At 38.6% G+C, this 20147-nt stretch overlaps 1 non-coding gene across 1 annotated transcript; it reads left to right on the top strand.

The window, feature by feature from the left end:
* The first annotated feature begins 19463 nt into the window (after positions 1–19463).
* Trnav-cac (transfer RNA valine (anticodon CAC)) lies at positions 19464–19536 on the top strand. Its single transcript has one exon. It is a non-coding gene; the product is annotated as a tRNA-Val (tRNA).
* The last annotated feature ends 611 nt before the right edge of the window (positions 19537–20147 follow it).

Here is a 20147-nt window from a genome sequence, read left to right as displayed (position 1 = left end):
CTGCATATTAGAGAAAACATTCAGCCTTTGGTTTTTACGGATTGGCTTATTTCGCTTAGCATGGTATTCTCCAACTCTAACCATTTACTGGCAAATGCCATAATTTCACTCTTGTTTAAAGCTGAGTAATATTCCATTAAGTGCACATAACATATTTTATTTATCCATTCTTCTATTGAGGGACACGTAGGTTGGTTCCATAGTCAAGCTATTGTGAATTGAGCTGCTATAAACATTGATGTGACTGTGCCACTATAGTATAGTGATTTTAAGTCCTTTGGGTATAAACCAAAGAGTGGGATAGCAGGGTCAAATGGTGGTTCCATTCCCAATTTTCTGAGGAATCTCCATACTGCTTTCCATAGTGGTTGCCCCAATTTGAAGTCTCACCAGCAATGTATGAATGTACCGTTTTCACCATATCTTCGTCAACATTTATTGTTGCCTGCATTCTTAATGATTGCCATTCTGAGGGGAGTTATTTACAGTTTTTCTTGTACCATTTGTTGGAGAGGTGCCTATGGCCCCTTTGGGATGTGATAACTGTATTTATGTGGGTTTGTCTCTGTGTCTTCTATTCTGTACCACTGGTTTCATGTCTATTTTGGTGCCAATGCTATGCCATTTTTCTTGCTGTAGATCTGTAGGATAATTTAAGGTCTGGTATTGAGACACCTCCTGAATTATTCTTCTTGCTAAGGATTGCTTTGGCTATTCTGGGTCTCTTATTTTTCCAAATGAATTTCATGATTACTTTTTCTATTTCTACGAGAAATGTTGTTGGGATTTTAATTGAAATTGCATGACATCTGTATAACAGTTTTGGTAGTATGGCCATCTTGACAATATTAATTCTGCCTATCCAAGCTCATGGAAGATCTTTGCATCTTCTAAGGTCTTCAATTTCTTTCTTCAGTGGTCTGTAGCTTTCATTGTAGAGGTCTTTCACATCTTTTGTTAGATTGATTCCCAAGTGTGTTATATTTTTTTTGAAGCTATTTTGAATGGAATAGTTTTCCTAATTATCTTTCAGAGGGTTCATCACAGATGTATATAAATGAATTTGATTTATGGGTATTGATTTTATATCCTGCTACTTTGCTGAATTCATTTATTAATTCTAGAAGTTTTCTGATGGAGTTTTTTTTTGATCCTCTAAATATAGAATCATACCTTCAGCAAATAATAATAGTTTGAGTTCTTCTTTTCCTATTCATATCCTTTTAATTTTTTTCATCTAATAGCTCTGGCTAGAGTTTCAAGGATGATGTTTAATAAAAGTGGTGAAGAGAGCATCTGTGTCTTGTTTTCTGTTTTTAGTGGGGATACTTTCAATTTTTCTCCATTTAGAATGATGTTGTTCTTGGGTTTAACATAGATAACTTTTACAATGTTAAGCTATGTTCCTACTATCCCTTGTTTTTTCTATTGTTTTGAACTTGAATGGGGGCTATCTTTTGTCAAATGCTTTTTCTGCATCTATTGAGAAAATCACGTGATTCTTGTCTTTAAGTCTGTTGATGTGATGAGTTAAGTTTATTGATTTTTGTATGTTGAAACAACCTCAAAATTCTCATTCTTGTCATTTTATGCCCTTATTTCAGATATATGAATTGCAGCCAGAAGTACATTAGATTGAAAGAAATTTATCAGTCTGATAGGAAGGGAGACTTACCAAGGGCTAAAAAGATGGGCCACCATGCAGGGGCCATAGTTACAATGTAAAGGAGAAACATGCTTTGTTTGTAACTAGAGATATTTTCTGTGACTCCTGGATCATGGCCTTTTTATATTTGGGGTTATTACCTTTGCTGTGCCACACAGTTTTGCAAATGCTAAGCACAGAAGGAGTGAACAGATTGGCATGCATTGAATTCCTCTTGTGTGTTGGGCACTTTGAATGCTTTTCAGCAGTATAAAAACGCAGAAATACTCATCTACCTTGCTGGTCCCCTTTGTACTTAATCCCATGGGTTTTCAAAGTTCTGATCTAGTTAGGAAAACAATATGTATGCATGATAGTGCAGTGGCCTGGAGATAATCGCACTCACAAAAGTTTCTTCTTGGGAGAGCACGGTATTGACTTGGAAGAAACATTTCAGTAAGTTCCTTAGGATAGTGTGTAGCCAAGCAATGAAAGATGTTCACTACACAAAGAAGCATGAACAAGTAAGAGGGATCTAATTTCCTCTTAAAAGACAGTGAAAATCATTCTGTAAGAGAAAAAAAATGGCACATGGGTGGAAAAGATAGAAAAAAGAAGTTAGAAAGTCAACAAAATGAGTGGAAACTGTACCATGCCTATGAACACTCCCCAAAGCAAGCTACATGCTTGGCCTGAAGGATTTTTTTTTTTAGGGGGAAGGAAGAAACAGTTAATTTTTTGAAAAATTATTTTGGTTTTGAATAAGTTGAGTTACTGAGTAAGCATCAAAACAAAGTGTGATTCACATTACAGGCCAACTGCTAAAAATTGTAAAGAGAGAAAACAGATCGCCCTTTGCACAGCCAAGCAGATAAAACCATTTCGTTTGTGTTATCAAGATAAACCATAATTAATACTCAAGAGGACTCGAATTGTAGGCCTATTTTTAAGTGATACTTGTTTGTATATACATTTCAAAGAGAAGGAAAAATAACTGAAAATTCTAAATAAGTAATAAAATGTGGGAGGTTGTCTTTTTCCCTCGTTTTTCAGAGGGAGAAATCATTGTTTTCTTTTTGGTATTTGTTTACCCTCATAATATCGGTGTTGCAAAGGAAGATAACTATGAACAGTGTGGCTCTTTTCTGAGAAGTAGATGTTTTACTCAGCTTTGTGTCCACTGTGACCAAAAGACCTGAAGAGAACAGCTTAGAGGATTAAAAGTTTACTTTGGCTCACAGGTGACTTCCTAACTCTGGACCCTAGGTGAGGCAGAGCATTATGGAAGAAGGGCATGTCAGAGGGCAGCAGCTCAGGAAGCAGAGAAAGCTGCACTCACCAAGGTCAAAATAAACAGCCCAAAGGCACATCCCACCTGACCCAGTCCCTCTGGCCCTAGCCGACCTGCCTATAGTTACTGTCCATTTAATCTGTATCAGTGGATTAATCCACCAATGAGGTTATACCTCTCTTAAAGTAATCATTTCATCTCTGAAAATTCTTGCATTGTCTTTTAAGCTTTCGGGAGACACCTCATATGTAAACCAAAACAACATGAATCTGCTTTCCACATAGATGAAGAAGAATGAGAACAATTCAGAAGGGTGGACTGGATATAGTACCATATGTTTAGAAGAAGATTAGTCAGGAATCATTAAATTGGCAGAAAATCAAATAAGACTGACTTAAACAGTAACAGTAACAAATACCCCAACACAAGAACAGCCCCCCCAAATTAATTGGCTATGTCCCTGAAAAGTAGACTTGGTAGTTCTGGCTCCAGACTTAACTAGAGACAATGTCCCTAGTAATTTTTCTCCCTGTGTCTCCTAGCCTCATTTTCTTTGGTGATGATTTAATTTCCAGGTAGGCTGTCTCCATAGAGTGAAAAACTGTTCACCAGAAGATCCAGACTTAAATGCAAACTGCTTGAAATGTCAGCAAAAACAAAAACCTCATCTTTGCCGTGGGTCAAGCCTGGGTGCCCACCTGCACATGGCTATCACTACCCAGCTTGATTGAAATGTCCATTCAGGACCAATTACTGATAAAAGCAGAGTTAAGAGCCCTATAGGAATACATGGTCTGACTTTGGGGGCATGATCTGCACAGTTGTCCCTATTAGCCAGTGCTGGAGTATTTTGCTGTTCCTGCAAACAATGAAAGTAGTGATAGGAGAAAGGAAGTTCTGCAAAGGAAAACCAGGTGTCTTTTTTTTTTTACCAGAACAATAAGTATAATGTCAACCCAGGCAACAGCTCTGTGCAACCAGGGAGTATCAAAAGGAAGCATATGCTGATTCCCTGTGTTCACATGTTTAATATTTTTATTTTGGAGGAGTTAGGGGTATAGTGTCTAATTAATCTGGGACATAGATGGTGATCCAATCTTTCAGGACCTTGGAGAGGGCTTTCATTTTGCACCTTTTAACAAGTAGCTGAAGGAACTGCCAAGACCTCTCTCAAGTCAATTTCTTTTTCTCTCTATTGATGGTGCTTATTTTTTTTCTGGTATTTGGGATTAACCCAAGAGTGCTTTACCACTGAGCCACATCCTGAGTACTTTTTGTTTTTAATTTTGAGACAGAACCTTGCTAAGTTGCTGAGGCTAGCCTCAAAATCGCCATCCTCTTGCTTCAGCCTCCTGAATCTCTGGGATTATAGGTATGTGTCACCAAGCACAGCTTGATATTGCTTAATTTTAACCTTCCCTTTACATCTATTTCATAGGCTTTATTTTAATATTGAGGGAATTTTATTTTTCAAATGATAAATCAAACAGGGACAGCTTTTATTTACCCAAACATGCAAAATCCAGCTTGAATAAAAATGCACACAATTGTCAAACTACAAGAAATAAAAAGGAATGCAATTTTACATATGTGAAATGATTGCCAGCTATAGCAATTTAACAGTCAAATTAATCAAAACACTGTACAATGAAAAACAAAAATGAAAACACCTTAAAGCCAATTATCTATAGTAAACCAAGTGAAATTCTGATATGAGTGATTTGGTTTAAGCAAGAGTAAGGCACCTGCTAAGAATTCACAGCCCTAACTTAAATTATTATTATTATTTTTTTGTATCAGGGATTAAACTCAGGGGCACTCAAACACTAAGCCGCATTCCCAGCCCTATTCTGTAGTTTATTTAGAGAAAGGGTGTCATTGAGTTGCTTAGTGCCTCATAGTTGCTGAGGATGGCTTTGAACTCACAATTCTCCTGTTTCAGCCTCCCAAGCCTCTGGGATTACAGTAACTTTGATTTTGAAAGTTATATTTCCTAGGCTTTATTTCTCTCCTCAGAGTATCTCAGAAAATGCTCAGGAACAGAACTATTTTACCTAGCTTTGGAAACCACATGATTACTAGCAGTAAAGGCCAACTCTTTGAATATTTCAACTGTTCAGAACATCCTGTTTGTAGATGGTGCCTTCTTCCACAGTCAGGGGATGGACCTGACATTGTACACTTTGTGCTTTGGCTTTCCTGTCTTCTATTTTATCATGGATGTTTATCTCTGTTCAGTCAAGCTCTTCAGTAATAAAGACTTCCTGTATGCTATCTTGTCTTAAATGCGAAAAATCAGCAATTTATTTTATAGTGCTCTTTTTCATTTTGTAGAATTCTCTCACCATTATTTTAGTTGATATTTGAAATAATACTTGGAAGTAAATGGAATACTGGGCATTATTCTTCCATTTTAGAGTCACTGCTTCAGATATACAGATACTACCAAAGCAAAAAAGTTGGTTTTTAACTGAATAAAGACAAGAACCCACTATAGAATAGAGACCTCTCAGTAGAATTTGAGAGGAAATGCATTTAGATTTACTGTCATTTAATTGATTTGATAAACTTAAATGATTATCACTTCTCTCAAAAGTATTTAGTGATTCATAGAAACATGAAAACATGATCATAAAAAGGTGAATAAAACATTTTTTTCCCCTAGAGAAACTCGAAGACTGTTAGGGAATAAACACATGAAAACAGATATTTCAAACTTAGTTTGTCCAACACAGGGTTCAGTGCCTCCTTATTGATCCCATTTTACTCAGTTTATTCCATTTTTCTTTTGTTAGGCTTCACTGAACCTATTATCAGAAATCTTGGAGTTACTCTTAATTTACTCTTTCCTTTATGCCCCACCCCTTGAATCCGCCATTAAGTTCAGTTGATGATACTCAAAATGTCTCTCGAACACAAGACCTTCTTTTTGAGGGACTGCCACTGCTCCAAATTTGGCTCTCATGTTCTTTTTTTAAAACAGTCGTCTTTCTTACTGAGCCAGTCCAGCTCTCTCCAGAGTTACTTCCTCACAAACAAATGTGTTCATGTTGTTACTCTGCTGAGAACTCCTTATGGGCTCCCCAGTGCTGCAGGATTGAATCTACTTCCTCTCACCTACCTTTCCAGGCTCATTTGTGGCCATTGTTCCCAGGCTTACTGTATGCCACAGACAGGGAAAATTTGCAAGACACAAACATGAAAATGCTCGTCTATTAGGGAATGGGAGCTACAGTATGGTGCACTGGGAAGAGCTTTGGGATCTGGAACTTACTAACTGGGCTAATATTCCAGTCCTGCTGTTGACCAGCCATTTGACTTCTGGCCTATTGCATGGTTTTTCAGAAGCTTTAATCTACCCCACTGTGGAACAGAACTACTAACTCTTACTCTGGGGCAGTTTCATGGGTGTTTTATCATGTTCAGGAAACGGGGGTATAATAAGTGGAAGGGGTTACAGGAGGTAGTTGATTTTTGGAAGGAAAGAACACTGGACCCTCTCACACCTCTTCTTGACTTTGGCAGGAAATGATGATGACATGTTGGATTAGAAGACAAGTATCTTCACAGGTGATGATCACCCCAGATGAGTGGTGCCATAAATTTGCTTGAGTAGTTACTTGAGATATGAGGACTGTGTTTCACTGTGATGAGGTCTGAGGAGGGAGATGATGAGGAGTGTTTTCTAAGGTATAAAGCCAAGACTCACCAAAATGGTGATTTTTCAGAAACATAAAATTAAGTCATTTTGGAAATCATGCTACTTGAATCAGGATGATGTGTGAGAATACCAGGTCCCACCCCTCCTCTGAATCAGTGAGCTAATGATGGTGAGATTTAACAAAAGGAAAATCAGCAGTACAGACAGGGCTCTAGCTGCCATAGACCTACTGGTATTTTCTACTATTCAAAATATTGCCAGCACCTCTCATAAATGTTCCTACTTAGTGTCCATTTCATTTGACCAGAGAAAATATCTGCTTCCTATGGTGGGTGGGAGGATCTTTTCTCATTTAATGAATTCTGCCACCTGATTGAGTTAATACCCATTAAAGCTTATATCTATGTGTTGATACTCTGAGATAAAGTTATATTTTTGGAAAGTACAATTATGTGTACATTATGGAATATGATTAGGTTTACTTTAAGCTTTATGACTAGCAGATACAAGTATTAAAGATATAAGATAGCTGCTAGGAATGTTGCAGTGCTTGTCTTCTTCCAAGCCTTGGATTTATTTAACTCTTGAGAGTCTGTGAATCCTAGTTTTTAATTCTGCAACTCATACAACTGACTTTCAGCTGTTATTTTGAGTAAAGTAAGAGATTTTTTAGGAACATATGGTCTATCTCTTGTTCTTTGTTCATTGATTGAGCCAAGAGTTTAAAGCCTGGTGCTTGTCACTTCCCTTTTTGCACACTCTATGGTGTAGTGAGAGGAAGACATTTTTCACATTGACATCAAAAGCAGACACTTGGTTCTACAAGTGTCTTTGGACACTTTGTCACAATAAACACAGGTGGCAATTTAATTAATCACAATACTAGCATGCCAAGTGTTACTGATTGCTCATTTCCCACAGGCAAGAGGCTCAGTACATTGTTTAAGGATACAACTATATCAATCCATTAATCTCAGTTTGAGTTTGGGTTTCCAGGGACTATGTTTGATCCCAGTTTAGCATCAGACTAAGGGTCTGCCTAGGAACAGAAAAATAGTACATATGGCAACAGAAAAAATTTAGTATATTAAATTGGATAAAGAGGGGTTAGAAAATTGAAAGGTCAAGGACACTAAGGAACAACAGTTACGGCCCTACGGCTTGAGGAGCAAAGTAGAGGGCTTAGAGTTTTAGAGAAATTTATAAACAATGCTTTGAGAATCAATTCCCCCTGCAAAGGTGAATGCCATCCTGTAGCAGCTGAGAGCACAGAGCTTAGAGAAAGGCCTGGCAGAGCTAAGTTCCTAATGGAAGAGGAAGCACTGCTTGGCTACTCTTGGTATCTCAGGAGATCACAGTTGGACCCAAGAGACTTTGAGTCCAGACCTTTGGGGGTGGGCCATTGCTCAGGAAGCACTCGTTCCTTTGAAACAACAAAATAGTGCCGGTTCTTGGAGGGACAAAATTGCTATTAACTGGGACTAACTGCTGCTTGCTGAAGGGCCCTTGTTGGAAGGAGCCTGGAGCAACACTGACAGGAAGAACAGAGGAAGGGATGGACCTTCCCCTCCCTTTTCGGTTTCAATCCCATACTCCAGATTGATGGGACTCTACAGAAAACCATCCGTCTTCAGCTATCTGAATTCTAACTCTGTAATCATAGAGTCTAGATGAAGTGATTTAAGCTATCATTATTAGTCTCTAAACAATGTAACTTTTTGTGATATTTGTATGTAAAATTGAAATAGACTCAGAGCTAAGAAAAGTGAATAGGAATGGGTGAAGTTAGGATCTTAGTAAAAGTTAATAACCATAAGATATTAATAAAATATACATATACATAAGATGGAACGAAAAACTGTTTGAAAGATACTTAATATTCTGTGAATCCCATTAAGGAAAATCTGTGGGGAGAGTGCGTTTCTATGTGTGCGTTTAGATTTTTACTTCTCCCTATAATTAAGACCTGAGTTTAAATAGAGTACAACTTGTATTTACCCTAAATTACTTACATCCTTGATGTTTTTTGAAAATCATTGCTTAGTTAATGTAATATACTGTAATGGAGAAAATCATGATAAAAGCAGATATCAAGCTCAACATAAATGTAAAAGGTAAATCATGAGACAATGAGAGCTTCCTGAGAACCTCCTGTGACTGCCTTTTCTTCTAGGAGGATTCATGATTCCTAATAAAACAGTGTATTAGACATTGTATGTTTTTGCTTTTTAGAGTGGAGGATTATAAAACAAATCCTGTTAATTATAAAATGTTTTTGCATAAAAAGTGGTTCCTTTCCATATAAAGCCCTGCCTCTGGAAAGAAATAGGAGGAAGGGAGTCATTATGGACATGATTTAGGAAGGATAAATTGAAGCAAAGAATGAGGAAAAGCAAGGCTTTGAGAAGCAAGTGTAAATCCACAGGACCGATTCTGAATTTTCCTCAAGCTGCTGTGTCAATTAATCCTTGCACTGGTTGTTGTCAAATAACCTTAATTAATCAGGAGAGAGGGACATTGAAGTTGTCTGGATGTAAAAGCAAAACATTGTGCCAGTGATCCTGAGCAGACTGAAAAATTCTGCTAGAACACTTGGAGGTCATGCACATTTTTCAAAATTTAGCACCTTAAGAAATTTCTCTGAATGATGATCAACTTCAGGGGCTCCTGATAAGAAATAATATAGAAGGAAACAAATTCCTCTATAAGAGGAACTGAGCTCTAAAACTACAAATAGTTCTTTGAGGTAAAATAGCATAGTCTTTTAAAAGTATTTTTATTAATATTTTTTTAAATTGGCACAGAATAATTCTACATTTTTATCCGGTACAGGGTGGCAGTTTCAGTACACGGTACAATGTGTAATGATCATATCAGGGTAATTGGTGCATCTATCATCTCAAATATATATCATTTCTTTGGGGGAACATAATATTCTCTATTAGCTATTTTGAAATATACAATTTTTTGTCAACTGTACTTGCCCTCCTATGAAATAAAAATGATTGATCCTCAAGATATTGATCTTTTTGGAAGGAGTAAGACAACAACAGAAGGAAGCCAAGCCCCTGCTGTTGTGTTCAACGGTTTGGGAAAGGTGGAAAAATGTTTCAAAAATGTAAACAAAAATTTTTTAAAAAACAAACAAAAAAAGGAGGGAGTTCCTTCACATTTTCATCTTGATTTGCTTTAGATGCCAGATTTTCAGTTTTTGTTGTTGTTGTTGCTTTATAAACAAATGAGAAGTTGGCACTTCTCGGCCCATGAAGGATTACTTTAAAAAGGTTGAATGGGGAGCCACATGGAGGGGCTAGAATCAAAGTCCGGCCACTTTGGGTGCGATTTGGAGTTTGGCTGCAATATTATTATTTGGATCCCGAGTCTTCAGCTTTGTGAGCTGTCACGTCGATCAGTGCTCAGCTGCCAATTGAGCTTCCAGCTCCTGATATGGAAGCCAACGGAGCAAGCACCATCCAAGCTGAAAGTGCCAGTGCTCTGGCAGTCCCTGCCCTATGGCTGCCTGCGCTCACTCCTGCTGATGGGGCATTTGCCACCGGAGCTCATGTGCCTGACAGTCAGCTTGGACAAGATGCTGGTGTTGTGGATTCAGAGGTGAGTGAGGCAGAGCCCTGTCCTTATGATGATCACAGTCTCCTGAGTGGAGACAGACTCTGATGAAGTAAATTCTAAAATATAGGTATCTCGGGTTATGACGGGTGCAATGAGGGAGTGAGGATATGTGAGATAGGAGTAGACCAGCCAGAGAAAGTTCTGAGGATGTTCGGTCAGAGTCTTAAAGTACACATGGGGGCCTGTGTACTTATATAAAGGGGGAATAATGCTACCAATGCCCAGAGCCGATATGCATGAGAACTTTTGATGTGCCAGGCACCTTGTTAATACCATAAACGTCCCCACGAGGTTAACATTATCATTATTTCCCATTTTATATAGAAAAGTGGAATCCCAGAGAGGTGAAGTGATGGTGGATATGACATTTAGAGAAAAACACAAAATGTGAGACATTTCCAGGATTTTAAACTAAATCCTGTGTATGTACGTGTGATTTGGGGGGCATTATTACACATACAAATATTTTTGTAATACATTTTCATTGGCCCAGGTTTGGTTTTGTCCACATAAAGAAAGAATGTCATTTTCAATTTCTCTAGTTATGGCATGTTAAGAAGCCCTTTGCTGGATCCTGGATCTATTGTCAGTGAGACTCTTAACCACTCAGAGCTGGGTTGCCTCTGTTCCCAGACTTGGCCTTCACACTTCCAAGTCCAGTTGGAGCCACAGAGTTAGATGAAGCATGCAAAGTCTGTCCTGGGGCTTCTAGTTTAGTAATGAAGATAGAATTAACCAATGACCTGTGGCATTGAAGGAGTGTTCATAACTGTTGTGTCTTGCAGAGGGAGAGTGGTCAGGGCCTTATAAGAGCTTGTACAGTGGAGGTTTCAACTAGGACAGGAAGTGAAGTCCTATGCTCCCAACCAATCCAAGAAGCAGGAGCAGCTGCAATGGAGCCACCTTGGCAACCATCTGGGCCTTAAAAAGGGCTCCTTCCTTCACACCTCCCTTGCAGCTGTCAACATGAACCATACATGAGGGGATTGTAGTCTGTTGGGTTCATCTGCGACTTGCTCTAGTGTCAACTGGTGAACTTTCATTCTGTGTGCCATGGAGTAAGGGATTTATTATATCTGTAGGACAGAGAATATATCAGCGCATATATTAGTTTTTGAAAAAGGCAGTATTTTCAGCTTTGCTCAGCCTTATACTAATGGAAACCTTAATGTCTTCAGAACATTTTCTCAAAGACCTAGGAAAATTCACATTACAAGAGTTGAATACAGGAACTCTCCTGTTATTAAGGTTACTTGATTTTTTTTCATAATAGATCCTTCATTTCCCTCAAATTGAGCTGCACACAATGAGGCTCATTTTAGTACAAACCCTATGAGTATGGCAACAGAGGTATAAAAACTGTAAAAAGAAAATAAATTTATTACACCGTTTTGAAATTTTCTGTATAAATATATTTAGATTTTAAACATATGTATAGTAAAGCAGAACAGTTTTCTTAATAGGGTCTTTTGGTGTTTGCTGCTTTTCTATATTGAGTTGTGTGCCTCCAAATTCATATGTTCAAGTCCTAATTCCAAGCACCTCAAAATGTGATTGTATTTGGAGATAGGCACTTTAAAAAGTATATGTGTTAAAATGAGATTATTAGTGTAGGCTTTAATTAACTATGACTGGTATTTATAAGATGTGTCTGCCTAGAAATCCCAGATAATGGGCAAGCTGAGGCAGGAGATCTCAAGTTCAAGGCCAACACAAGTTTGAGACCCTATCTCAAAATAAAAAAATGAAAAAGTCTGGGGATGTAGCTAAGTGGATGAGTATGTGCTTTGGTATAATCCTCAGTCCCATAAAACAAAAAGTAGGTAAAATTGTGACGTAGAAGTTATGAGGGAAGCACTTATAAGGACACATCTATATGCCAAGAAGAGGCCTCAGAAGAAACGAGAGGTGCTGCACCTTGATCTTGGGCTTCTGTCCTTCAGAACTGTGAGAAGACTCACTTCTGTTGTTTAAACTGCCCAGGCTGGTGCTTTGTTCTGGCTGCCATTGGAAATGAACTTGTTCCCTAAGAAACAAAAAATTACATAATCAGACTGACTCCAACGGACAAGGAAAATGAATTTGGGAGCTGACTTTGCCTCATTAGTTCATAATTTTGCACAACTGTCCCTGATGTTTCCTGGGGGTGAGCACCCTCTCTTCTGCACACATGCCCTCCTGATGACATGATGTTTTCATTTTGCTTTGAGTATATGACACATCCTGTGGCAATTGGGTTTATTTATTCCTCCATTTATTCTGGACAAAATGGGGAAGCTGAGGCAGGAAATCTCAAGTTCAAGGCCAACACAAGTTTGAGACCCTATCTCAAAATCAAAATTTGAAAAAGTCTGGGGATGTAGCTAAGTGGATGAGTATGTACTTTGGTTCAATCCCCAGTCTCATAAAACCAAAAGTAGATAAAATTTTGACCTAGAAGGCATTTTCCAGCTCCAATATTTGTAGAGATGCCAACCTTGAAAGACTGTTTCAGTCTTCCAGCGTATTGAACATAAAACAAAACCAAATCTTGGCATATAAATTGAAGAACTATAGTCATAAGAATGAACATCCCCAATTCCATATGAAAGCCTAAAGTTGTGGTAGTCAATCAACATCTTTCTGAGAGCTATGGAACAGGGGAGTCTGGGTCTCCACAGTGTTCACCTCATGCTTTTCTTAAATACTACATTGTCCTACATTAAAAATAGAATTCACCTCATAAAAATGAAACCATCAGCCAGATAAGGTGATACACAACTATAATCCTAGAGGCTTAGGAGACTGAGACAGAAAGATAACAGGTTCAAGGCCAGTGTCAGGAACTTAAGGCTACTCTGTATCAAAGAAAAAAAAATATATACACGTGTGTGTCTGTCTGTACACACACACACACACACACACACACGCGCGCGCGCGCATCTCAGTGGTAAAGTTCCCTGGGTTCAGTCCCCGTCAACATACTTTATATACAACCAGATACATGAAAAATTGTGCTGTATATGTGTAATAAGGATTGTAATGCATTCCACTGTCATTTCTTTAAATCAATAAAAAAATCATGAAGTTTTCAGGGAGCTCTTAATGGAAACTCAGAATTGGGTAGACCATAGTCCCCAGCTAGGGCCTACTCCCCTAAGGAAAGCCCCATGAATCTGTAAGCACTATTTCTCTCCAGACCTTTCTGGCATAGCCCCAGAGAGATTCCTTCCAGTCACTTCTGCGGAGTCAGTCTTTGGGGGCCACTGTGCAACCTGGAAGGCCTCTGGAAAGCGGTGGAATTGGAGCACAGCAGATACAATCCAGAGTAGTCCTGAGGTCTTGGGATGTCCCACACCAACAACAAGGCCTTCTTTGAGACTTTTAGCACCTGATTTTGTTTTGCTGTTATCCCCAAAATGACGGAACACATGGAGCTTCACAGTTGTGCAGGTCATTGTCCTGTGCAGAGGTGCATTTCCCTGCTGGGGGAGACAAAGTGAAGGAGGAGGTCAGAGTGAGGGCTGTGCTCTCACAGTCTGACCTGCTTTACTGAAAAGAGTTCAGTTGGAACCAAGCATGGGGGACACCTGTGATCTTAGGTTCTAAGCGAGGAGGATTGTGTGTCAAGGCTAGCCTGGGCAACTAAGCAAGACCCTTCCTCAAAAAATACTGGGGATGTAACTCAATGGCAGAGTGCATGCATTCACAATCTCCAATCCTGGAAAAAAAAAAAAAAAGTTAAATTTGATGTTAAAAGCTACACATCTCACACCTCACCTGGTTTTTTGTTTATATGAAAGAAGTACCAAAAAAAACCAAAACAAAACTCTTCTTTAGAGTTTATAAGGAATGTCTGCCTTCAGTAAATAATGAAATTTTAAAAAGAAGAGCATGCCTTTTGTGCTTTATTGTACTCTCCAGTTCAACTCCATGCCCTATCTGTTTGGGGTTTCCATTCACCTCTTGAGGGGGGGCAGCAAATTTAAGGAGTTCCAGTATCTCTGACCTCCCCCTGGTTTCATTAACAACTGTGAGCCCAGGACCGGGCCAGCTCCTGGGTGTACACAGTTGCACATGGACCCATATTAAGGAGGGGAGCCCTACTTTTGGGATTTAATGCTCTGAACTGTCACAAAATTTTAATAGTATTATCTCTGGCTATATATGCTATAAGTAACATTGGATGGGTAAACAGAGCATGCACTGAGAACTGGACAATTCTTGGCAACCGTTAATTGAAAACAAATGTCTACTGGTTCTAAAAGCAAATGCTGTAAGAGCAATGTATTCAGCAGAGGGGGCTGTAGACTTGGCAGTGAACCCTTGCAGTTTGAGTAGACAGTAACCAGGTACACTGTTTTCTCTCCCAAGGCTGGGTGTCAACTCTTGTTTGGACCGTTTGCCTTACATGAAAGCCTTTCCTTTAAGTATTCCAAACCACAGAGCAACTGGAGCAAGCCTTGGGTATCCCCAAATGAAAATCAACTGTGCGCTTTCTGTACTCTTTGAATTCCCAAGAAGAGGTAGGCATCTGCCCCTATCAAAATAGTCATAAAGCTCAGTTATGGGAAACAGTACCTTGGGGGCATTTGCAAATGCTGATTGAGGAAACTTGGGAGTTAGTGAAATAGGAAAGTGCTATTAATATCCTCAAACTATGCTTCCTGAGAGTGAAAGCATGATTGAAGGATGTATCAGCAAATGGACTGGGTCATTCCAGTGGGTAGAATTTGAACGGTGTTATTAATACACTTCAATAACATGGAGAGATCTCTTGGATTCAACTAATACACTTATTATCAAAATCATGAAGCTTAACAAAGGTAAAACTAGGATTGGAACCCAGATTTCTGGTGTACTATGAATTATTTAATACAGTCAACAAATTTTTACTTATTTTCAACTATGCTAACTCAAAATACACTGGAGAACCCAATAAGATCTGCCTTTGCCCATCATGGAGAATCCACTTTGAAGGGAAACTCATTAATCAAATAATTACACATAGGAGTTAAACTGTGACATTTAGGAGTATATTGCACAACGAGTTCACTAGAGAGAATTTATAAACCTTTTTTAGGACGTGACAGGTGTTGACAGCCACAGCCAAAGGGGCCCCAGCAAACTTCCAGCTGCCAGCAAACTTCCAGCTGTCGGCTGATTATTGGCTCACAGCAGCCCCAGCAACATCTAGCTGATTGGCTCCTCTGTGGTGATGTTCATTGGGCTGTTTCCCTGCCCTTCAGACTGCCAGCTGATGATTGGCTCACAGCAGCCCCAGAAACATCTAGCTGATTGGCTCCTCTGCGGTGATGTTCATTGGGCTGTTTCCCTGCCCTTCAGACTACGGAACTGCTCATTGGGGGACTTCTTTGGCTCCGCCCACACGACCCAGCCACTGGGCCTCAAGAGCAGGAGGATTGTGGGAGGTGGTGAGGTTTGTGTGGGGGAGAGGCTTGTGGAAGCCAGTGGTGGCAGTTGGGCTCTCAGGGTTTTTTTCCCCGAGGAGATGTTTTGTTTGGCGTTTGTAGTTCTAAAAATAAAGTTAGTTTCTTTTGACAAGTGGCTCCTGAATTGTGCCCAGCCAGACTGCGGCAGACAGAAGTCCCAACGGGTGGTATGTGAGCCAGGATTTGGAGGGTGAGTACCATTTAATTAGGAGATGATTGGAAAAGTGAGGACAGGGTGGATCAGGAAGAAAGTACTATGAAAGGAGGGAAGGAGGTGCATGTGAGGGACATAGAGCAGAGTGGGGTGTTTCGTGTGCATGGAGCATGGAGTGAGATGAAGCTGGAGAGGTGGGCAGTGGCTAGATTTCTCAGACCTCCGTGAGGAGTTGTAGTTATTTTTCTCTTAGGAGCAATGATAAAGCATTTATTTGAAACTGGAGAAATGAGGAAAACATGTTACATTTACTTTTTTTGTTTTGTTTGTGGAATGCTTTTAACATGATCCTGGACACATGAGTATGAGTTTTCTTTGAGAAGCCTGTGGAAACACCAATGGGTCAACCAAGTGTGAGTCACCTGCACACAGGTGCCAGGTGAAGCTGTGGGTGTGGTGAGATCCTTCAGGATGAGGGCAAAATGTGAGGAAAGTGTGGAGTCTAAGGCTGACCAGCATCGAATGGTGGAAGTCAGAGGAAGATGAATCTGATAAAGAGTGGCAAGGAAAAAACCTAGGAAAGTGACCTAGTGGAACCTGGGTCCAGGAAAACCAATGAACAGAACTGGTCATAGTGGAAATTCTTCTAATGGGTCAAGTGAGAGGATGGATGAAACATATCTATTTGTTTAGTGACAAGGGGATTGCTGATGATCTTGGAAGAGTTAGGAATAAGAAGGGATAGTAAGGTGAGTGGGGAGAACTCTTCATAGGTTTGTAGGTGAAAAAAGGGAATGAATGAATTTAGGAGATGATTGGAAATTTCTAGTTAAGCCGAATGAATTTTCTACTATGACAAACATTTGCTTCTAACTCAAGAGATTCTGTGTTTCTACTTCTGTATGCCCTGGTTCATAAAAACACATCCGGACAGACTTGAGTTCGTTTTAGGGACATCTTGGAGCTCAGCTTGCAACATTGTTCCTGGTTCTAAAAAGCTAGTGAAAGCCCACATAAGCAAATCATCTCATGAAATAAGCCCCGATAGCCTCATGTGACATAGGCTATTGTTGGAAAAATCTTGAAGATGAAAAGATAACATTCCACACCTGCTTAAGGGTTTTATTTTTATAAACAAAAGTAAAGCTTTGGAGAGCATCTTAATCTGAGCAAATTATGTCTTGGTTAATGTAGCTGCATTCAAAAGTAATAGATTTGCTCCTTTATATGGCAAACAAAGAGAATAGTTCTATTTTTCCTAATAGCTCATTTCATTAACTGAAGCTGTTTATTTCTTTAGCATTAACTTACTCCTCCCAATACAAGGATAAATACAGGTTACCTGAAGTATATATTTATTTTTTGATTTATCTAAACATTTCTTCTCTAAAGCCCCTTTTGTTTTTTATCATGTTGGTGAAATGTTGCAGTCATTTGCCACTTTCTGGGAGTAGTAATTTAACATCTAATGAATGAGGCAGGCAGGTTGCTGGGAAATGCAATCAGCAGCGGCTGATGCTGGGGTTCCAGATGGGCCCCCTCATCAGGCTGACAAAACACTTGAAAGTATGCTGGATAGGAAATAAAAATGGCGAAGCTTTGAGGGAGAGTATTAATGGTTGTGGAATGCACTGATGAGGGACAGTTGTCATGGTAAGGGAGTTAATTTAATAAATACACATAAATGGATTTAAACCTCTTATGTATAATCTGCTGTGCAATTATGGTGCCTCATGCACTGCTGTGGGTTGTACATGTGTCTCTCTTTTAATCACGGCACAACTCTGTGAAGTGGGCAATTGCTCAAACTCCTGAAATTCAGTTTGCAAAACTGTACATGGAAATAACAATCCCTAGGTTTATAAGGTCAGTTAAATGTGAGGAAAAAAAGTTTGAAAATTAGGTCCTGACTTCCACTTCTCCTTAAGATAGGGCAACCTTCCTTATTCTCCAACTTGAAATGACCAAAAATATCAGGCATCCTATGTTTTAAGAGACAGATTAGGTGACCAGTAAGCCAATTTAAAAAAAAAAAAGCTATCATTGGAGAAAGTTTATTATTTTTTTCAGAAAATGGTACCAGGACAATTAGATGTCTACATATAAAAGTCACTTCATCTGCTACATAGAAAAATTAACTAAAACATTGTCATAAACCTAAATAAAAACCCTAACAATATGAAATAGTCAGAAGGAAATATAGGGTAAAACCTTTGTGATCTTGACATAGGGAAAAAAATTTTAGGTTCAATATAAAAAAAATCACCTGTTAAAAAATACTAAATTGACTAAAAATTAGAAACTTTAAAAATTAAAATTTAATCAATTTTAGTGAATTAAGAAAAAAAAATTTTGATTTTTAAATGACACCGGTAAGAAATAAAAACATAAGCAATAGACTGGAAAAGAGATTTTGAAGTCACCTATCTGATAGAGAACTTATATTCCGAATATATTAAAAAATTTCAAAACAGGTATAGCAAAACAATGTTATAAAAACTGGGTAAAATAATTCAATAGACACACTCTAAGAGAAGAAATACTACCAATCGTTCTCAAATTATTCCATGAAATACAAAAGGAGGGAACCCTTTCAAACTCATTCTATGAAGCTAGTATTATCCTGACACCAAAACCAGAGAAAGACACATCAAGGAAACAAAATTTCAGACCAATATTCCTGATAAACATAGATGCAAAATTTTTGGATAAAATACTGGCAAATTGCATACAAAAACATTAAAAGATATGTATCATGATCAAGTAAGGTTCATCCCAGGGATTCAAGGTTGTTTCAACATACAGAAATCAATAAACATAATTCATCCCATTGATAATCATGTGATTCTTGTCTTTGAGTCTATCTCAATAGATGGAGAGAAAACATTTGACAATATACAGCACCCGTTCATGTTTGAAACACTAGAAAAACTAGGGATAGAGGGAACATACCTCAACATTGTAAAAGCTACCTATGTTAAACCCAAGGCCAACATCATTCTAAATGGAGAAAAGTTGGAAGCATTCCCTCTAAAAACTGGAACAAGTCAAGGGTGCCATCTTTCACCACTTTTATTCAACATCATCCTTGAAACTCTTGCCAGAGCAATCAAAAGAAAGTAAAGGGATCTGAATAGGAAAAGAACTCAAGATATCCCTATGTGCTGATGATATGATTATGTATTTGGAAGACACAAAGAACTTCATCATCAAAATTCTAGAGCCCCATAAACACATTCAGCAAAGGAATGAAAATTAACACCCATAAATCAAATGTATTCCTATACATCATTGATGAATCTACGGAAAGAGAAATTGGGAAAACTAGCCCATTCATAATATCCTCAAAAAATTATTAGGGAATCTAACAAAAGAGGTTAAAACAATTAAAACTACAGAATAGTAAAGAAATTGAAGAAGACCTTAGAAGATGGAAAGATCTCCCATGCTCTTGGATATGCATAATTAATGTTATCAAAATGGCCATACTTCCAAAAGAGCTATATAGATTTAATGCAATCCCTATTAAAATCCCAATGATAGTCTTCAAAGAAATAGAAAAAGCAGTTATGAAATTCATTTTGAAAATTAAGAGACACAGAATAGCCAAAGCAATCCTTAGCAAAAAAAAAATTGAAGCAGAAGGGGCTGGGGATGTAGCTCAGTTGGTAGAGTGCTTGCCTCACATGCACAAGGCCCTGGGTTCAATCCCCAGCACCACCAGCAAAAGTGAAGTAGGAGGCATCACAATAGCAGAGCTTAAATTATACACAGAGCTGTAGTATCAAAAACTGCTGCACAGTATTGGCATCAAAACAAACATGAAGACCAGTGGTACAGAACAGAGACATAGACAAACCCACATAAATAGTCTTCTCATACTAGACAAAGGTGCCATAAATATACATTAGAGTACAGATTGCCTGTTCAATGAATGGGAGTGGAAAAACTGGAAATCTGTGTGTAGCAAAATGAAATTAAACAAACCCCTATCTCTTGCCCTGCATAAAATTCAACTCAAAGTGGATCAAGGACTTAGGCATTAGACCAGAGACTTGTGCCTAATAGAAGAAAAAGTAGGCCCCAATCTACATCATGTAAGCTTAGGAACTAACTTCCTTAACAAAAATCCTAAAGCTCAAGAAGTATAAATGAGAATCAACAAATGGGATGGCATCAAACTCAAAAACTTCTTCATAGCAAAGGAAATACAGAATAGGAGAATATCTTTGCCACCTGCACCTCAGACAGAGCATTAATCACCAGGATATATAAAGAACTCAAAATGGGCAAATGGACTGGCAGGCATAGGCACACCTTTAGAAGAAGAAATC

This window comes from Urocitellus parryii, chromosome 5 (genome assembly GCF_045843805.1).
Source record: "Urocitellus parryii isolate mUroPar1 chromosome 5, mUroPar1.hap1, whole genome shotgun sequence".
Taxonomy (NCBI): Eukaryota; Metazoa; Chordata; class Mammalia; order Rodentia; family Sciuridae; genus Urocitellus; species Urocitellus parryii.
Note: the sequence above shows the minus strand (reverse complement) of the source record. Positions and strands in the feature narration are given on the sequence as shown.